Source organism: Rhinolophus hipposideros (assembly GCF_964194185.1).
Source record: "Rhinolophus hipposideros genome assembly, chromosome: 15".
Classification (NCBI taxonomy): Eukaryota; Metazoa; Chordata; class Mammalia; order Chiroptera; family Rhinolophidae; genus Rhinolophus; species Rhinolophus hipposideros.
This window is the reverse complement of record NC_138061.1, coordinates 14,073,894-14,080,626: the sequence shown is the minus strand read 5'-3', so window position 1 is coordinate 14,080,626 and position 6,733 is coordinate 14,073,894.

Genomic DNA, 6,733 nt, shown 5'->3' with positions numbered 1-6,733 from the left:
TCTTCCTTAACAGGAAGTTTTACTTACAATCCCCTTTTTATTTTCCACTATCATTGCCATTCTTAGCTTTTATCTTCCCCATGAGTATCCCAATCGTACTCATACCTAAAATCCCACGTCAAATGCTACCTGGTCTCTGAAGATTTCCCTCAGAAACCCAAACCCCTTCCTCTGCCCAGAACAGTGTCTTACACAAAATTAACATCCGGTAAATGTTCCTTGAATGAATAAGTCATCCAATGAGGATTCCAATAAACTTTTTCATGCAATGTATTAAAGAAACTTTAAGCTTCTACCATTGAACACTGAGCAGCTGAAAAGGTTAACATCTAGCACAGTTAACACCTAGCACCATTCCTAGCTCAGATGCAGACACGGAGCAAAAGGATATTTAATGTTTTCTTCAACTATTTATTTGGCACAGCAAGGGTAATGTAACCAAACCCACCTGTTTCCTTTTGTCCAGGGTTTCAAATGGTGACAAAAAGAACTTTATGCTGACCTTCTAATGACTCTTGACTTACCTCACCTGTTCTTTGTCAGAAACTTGTTAAAAATTTTAATGCATATGAATAAATTACTAGGACACAACCTAGAGTAAGTGTAGAGTTCTTATATAAAAGTCAACAGCTTTGAAACAAAAAGATAAATTTCTTGGCTGATTCTCATGGCATGGGAATAGCTGAGTTGTTTAAAACACTATGCTTTTATTATGTACTTAAAAAAAACTTGATGTTAGCCAGGAATTATATAATTATAGGATTTAGGGTTAACAGGACTCAGTAACTTACTTATTGCATTATCTAGCATTCAGAGAAGATTCCAAATAGCATGCTGCAATTTTGAAGTCTAAAAATTGGATACAAATTTACATTTATATATTCACATCAACATTGTGGGCCATTTTAAATGACTGCTTATTCAAGGTCAGCTGGTATTATCTACCCTGATATTTTAAACCTTCCTATCGCAAGTCTTCCTCTCCAACTTGTAAGTCTTGCTTCGTTTCTGCAAGCTGAGGCAGTACGTCTGTCTTTCCTGCACTGCATATGACCACTTCATGATACTTGGCATGCTCCTATGCATTTTAAATTTATCTTATTATTAATTCAAATAATTTTCACTGAACTAAAACTATAAGCTTGTCATTATTAAACATCATTATCTTCTGGCAAATCAAGGCTAAAGTCTATCAAACTGACTATTTTGCTCAGGTTTAAATAACACATTTTAGGATAATCATTCCATTGAGCTCTCTTTAAAGTGTCCTATTTCAAAACAGACTTAGTGAAAAGTTGCTTAACATCATTAGTCTTCAGGAAATGCAAATAAAAACCTCAATGAGCTAGCACTTCACACTCACCAAGACGGCTATAACCAAAAAAGTAGAAATAACAAGTATTGGTGAAGATATGGAGAGATTGGAGACTTTATACACTGCTGATGGGAATGTAAAATGGTACAGCACTTTGGAAAACAATTTGGCAATTCCTCAAAAAGGTCAAACACAGTTACCATATGACCCATCAAGTCCACTTCTAGGCATATACCCAAGAGAAATGAAAATATATGTCCTCACAAAAAACTTGTACACAGTGTTCATAGCAGTATTATTCATCATTGCCCAAAATTGGAAACAACCTACATATCTACCAACAGATGAATGGATGAACAAAATGTAGTATTTTCAAACAATGGAATATTATTTGGCCATAAAAAGGAATGAAGTACTAATACATGCTAAACATGGATGAACTTTGAAAATACTATTAAATCAAAAGAGCCAATCACAAAAGATCACGCAACATGTTCTATTTATATGAAATGTCCAGAACAGGTAAATCTATAGAGTCAGAAATATTAGTTGTTGCCTACGACAAGGAGTAAGTGGAGGCTGATGGAGAGGGGAGGAGAGGACTGGGGAGTAACGACTAATGGGTAAAAATTTCCTTTTCAGTGGTAAAAATAATCCAAAATGGATTGTGGTGATAGTTGCACAACTCTAATAAATATACTAAAAGCTATTGTATTGTACAATTAAAATGGATAAATTATGTGGTATGTGAATTGTATCTCAATAAAGCTATTTAAAAATCCAAAACATAACAAAACAGAGTTTGGCACTCTTTCCAAGGATAAAAGACAGTATTTAAAAAAAAAATTGGCTGATTTAGCAAAACAAGAGCATTTGGCCTTTATTCCCCTTCCAGACACTGTTGCTCTTAGTTCATTTACAATTTTATCTGCTTATCCCATGTGATATGTAATCAGAGCTCAGAGCCACAACAGGAAGTCCATAACAGTGGTTTGCTTAGTCTTTCAAACAAACTTAAAAACACAGTTTAATAATATTATCTAATAGTGTATTAAAGTTCTGCTTTGATGCCATTTTATGATCTTAAGCTCATGCTTTCCATTTTGAAATGACAGAAGGGCTTATACAGATGATGTAATTTGACTTTACAAACCTTATTTTTTTCATTGAAATAAGGTTTATCATATTTAGAACAAAGAGAATAGTGTTCTTAGGTGTTTTTAAACCCCTATGTAATTTACAATAGTTCTATAGGGATTTAAACCACAAAATACAATCCTAATCATAAGAAAGCACATATATAAATCAAATTTGATTTAAATTAAATGAACTTTTTAAAGACCAGTGCAATTGATCACTCATGAATTGTTTACATACTGTTTTGTATTTCTAAATTAGTTTCATGTGTATCCTATTTCACCAACCAGCTCATACAATTCCAGCCTACCCCAATTTCTCCTTTCTCAAGATATAAAACCGCTCAAATTTATCCTTTTTTAAATTTTTTTTAACAGGACTTTATTGGGGAACAGTGTGTACTTCCAGAACTTTTTTCCAAGTCAAGCTGTTGTCCTTTCAATCTTAGTTGTGGAGGGCGCAGCTCAGCTCCAGGTCCAGTTGCTGTTGTTAGTTGCAGGGGGCACAGCCCACCATCCCTTGCGGGAGTTGAACCGGCAACCTTGTGGTTGAGAGGACGCATTCCAACCAGAGCCATCCGGGAGCTCAGTGGCAGCTCAGCTCAAGGTGCCGTGTTCAATTTTAGTTGCAGGGGGCATTGCCCACCATCCCTTGCGGGAGTCAAGGAGTTGAACCGGCAGCCTTGTGGTTGAGAGCCCACTGGCCCATGTGGGAATTGAACCGGCAGCCTTCAGAGTTAGGAGTATGGAGCTCTAACCGCCTGAGCCACCGGGCCGGCCCCTCAAATTTATCTTTTAAGAATTTTATGTATCTTAGCTTTTACTCAACCCCCTAGGAAAAAGTTACAAGCCGCTATTAATACTCTTTCAAGATAGATCATCTTGGGAATTAGTACACTTCCTAGTTCCTTAGTCTACTTACTGATGGTTATTCAGGACCAGATAAAGAAATTCTGAATGCAAATTCACAGAAATATAACTCAATAACTGAACAAAGCATTAATTTAAATTAGTTGTTCTGAAGATACTAATATACAGTAAGTGATAAATGACTTAGATTTAAAAGGCATTGATATCAAGTGGAAAGTATTTTCCTATTACATCAAAGTCATGAGAACTTGAAATTCACCTGTAATCACTGCATCTGCTCATTCAATGTTCAATGTCAAATAAGACGGTAAAGAAGCTTCCTAAAAAGTTCCAAATACATACATAGTAAAGCATTTATATGTTAGGATGCTCAAGAGTTATTGTCCACTTATTTTAGGATGATGGTAAATTTCTTCTTCTATTTCACTTTAAAATGGAAAATTTTTACCCGTCAAAGTGTTAGGTGTTGGAACCTAAGAATCTCATATCTAGCTCTCAACAGAGCCTAGGAAAGTTAGGTTGTGAATTGTTTACAAAACTATTTTATTTGGTCCCTAAATGAGATTTTGTATGTTCTGCAGCAATAGCAGTAAAACAAAATCATTCTAAGTTGCCATACATGGTGCTGTTTGTATAAAAAGATATTTTTCACTGAAAGCTGTTCTTAAATAACATGCCTGGATTTTCAAAGTAAAACATTCAAAATCATGAAAAATCTTTTTACCAATGAAAATGACCATTCTAAAGAGATCCAAGATGGCGGAATAAACACTGTGCCTGCCTCCTTCCATGAACACATTAAAATTACAACTAAATTATAGAACAACCAACCTGGAGAACCACCTGAAGTCTAGCCAAACAGAAGTCCTAAAACTGAAAATATAAAGAAGAGGCCACCTTGAGAAGGTAAAAGGGGCAGAAACACAGAATGGACCCCAAACTTCCCTTGCTGGTTGAGAATCAGGAGGGATATCTCGGCCACGGAGGATCCCCTCAGAGGAGTGAGGGACCCCAGACCCCCACACCAGCCTCCCCAGCCCAGAGTACTGGTTCTGGGAAGAAGAGCACCCACAACATCTGGCTGTCAAAAACAGTGGGGAATTCCAACCATTCGGGTGGGATGGAAAGCTGTGGAAAATCCAGACATTCTCTTAAACGGCCCACACACAGACTCACTCCTTCGCAAGCACTCACCTTGGGTTCCAGCGGAAGGATGGTGACTCGGAGGGCCTTGAAGACATGGGGGTGGGGGCAGAGGGAAGGATGTGGCTTTCAGGGGAGGGCTCAGAACAGTTGGCATTTTTTGGTGAGGAGTCCACCTTCCGTGCAGCTGGCAGGCAGGCACCATCTTTCCTGTGTTGAGCCCACCCCCTCTGACCAAATCTGAATTTGATTGGCCTGGTAAGTTTTGCTGCTCCACCCTACTGACTCAGCTGGGACTCATCATACTCAACTCCTGCAGTGCCAGAGGCACTTTCTCCGTGAGCAGCCAGCTCCTCCCATATTACACTCTTTCTTGGAAATTGTCAGAGTCCATAGGCCCCAGGCAGGCAGCAACTGGCTTCGGTGTGCTCTGAGACTTTTGCTGAGTCACTCCAGGCTCAACGCTGGCACCAAACCAGAGTCTACATTAACCTGGTGACCACAACTCTTCCCACTCTAGTGACTCCCTGAGACCCTGCCTCACCCAACTCACATACTGCACAAGGCTTTATCAGTGGCTGAACCTTAAGGAATCTGGTAGGTGGCAGCAGGTTTCCCAGTGTCCTGACTTTTTGCAGAGTTACCGTAGGCCTGGTACTGGTGGCAGCCACCCTCAGTTTGTAGCATCACCTCTCCCATGAACCTCTAGGTTTAGCACAGGCAGCAAACAATCACAGATCACTTTGTAGCTCCTACCAGGTAGCCCCTGGCCAGTCACAGGCAGTGGCTGCCCTGGGCCTGCACCAGAGCCCCTCCCAAGAGGCCCCAGAACTAACATACTTGGAGGTTAGCTTCAAACCACAGCAGAGCACTACCTAATTAGCCCCACAAGTGACACACAAAAAGGGTGGTCTCAACAGGCACCACAGCCCACTGGGGTGAATCCCACTCAGCACTGTAATCCTCCTGCACAGCACCTTATAAGCTATGGATGTGGCCAAACCCCACAGCCATTCAGCCTGAGGGTCAATCCCACTCACTAAAGTGCCAAGAGCAATCAAGGCTCAACTATAACAGGAGAGCCCAACACAACCCACACAAGGGATACTTCTGGAGCAACAGCTCAGGGAGAATCAGGGAGATTCTGCCACTGGGCTCCAAAACACCTACTATATAAGGTCACCTGGCCACGACTGGGAGACACAGCAGATCTACCTAGTACATAGAAACAAACACAGAGAGGCAGCCAAAATGAGGAAACGAAGAAATGAAAGAACAGGAGAAAAATCCACAAAAAGAACTAAATGAAAAGGGGGCAAGCCAGACGGGATTGGCAGGAAATATTCAATATGATGGAAAGAAAGGACCTACAACCAAGACTACTTTACCCAGCAAAGCTATTATTTACCAATCAAAGGACAGATAAAAAGCTTCCCAGACAAGAAAAAGCGAAAGGAGTTCATCACCACCAAACCAGTATTACAAGGAATCTTAGAGGGACTTCTTTAAGACAGAAAAAAGAAATCAAAATTATGAATAATGAAATGGCAATAGCTACATATCTATCACTTATTACTTTCATCACCACCAAACCAGTATTACAAGGAATCTTAGAGGGACTTCTTTAAGACAGAAAAAAGAAATCAAAATTATGAATAATGAAATGGCAATAGCTACATATCTATCACTTATTACTTTCAATGTAAATGGATTAAATGCTCCAATCAAAAGACATAGAAGGGCTGAATGGATAAGAAAACAAAACCCTTATATGTGCTGCCTACAAGAGACTCACTTCAGATTGAAAGACATGTACAGACAGAAAGTAGAGATGGAGAAAGGTATTTTATGAAAATGGAAATGAAAAAAACAAACAAAAAGCTGTGTCAGCAATACTTATACCAGATAAAATAGACTTAAAAACAAAGGCTATAAGAAGAGACAATGAAGGATCCAGTAATCCCACGTCAGGGTATTTATCCTAAGAAATCCAAAATGCTACTTCGAGGGGATATGTGCACCTGTACGTTCATTGCAGCATTGTTTATAATGGCCAAGATGTGGACGCAGCCTCAGAGTCGGTTGATGGAAGAATGGATAAAGAAGAGGTGGTACATGTATACAATGGAATATTGCTCAGCCACGGAAGGGAATGGGATCTCACCATCTACGGCAGCATGGATGGACCTGGAGGGTATTGTGCTGAGTGGAGTGTGTCAGACAGAGAAAGACAGATGCAATGTGATTTCTCTTATATGTGGAATCTAAA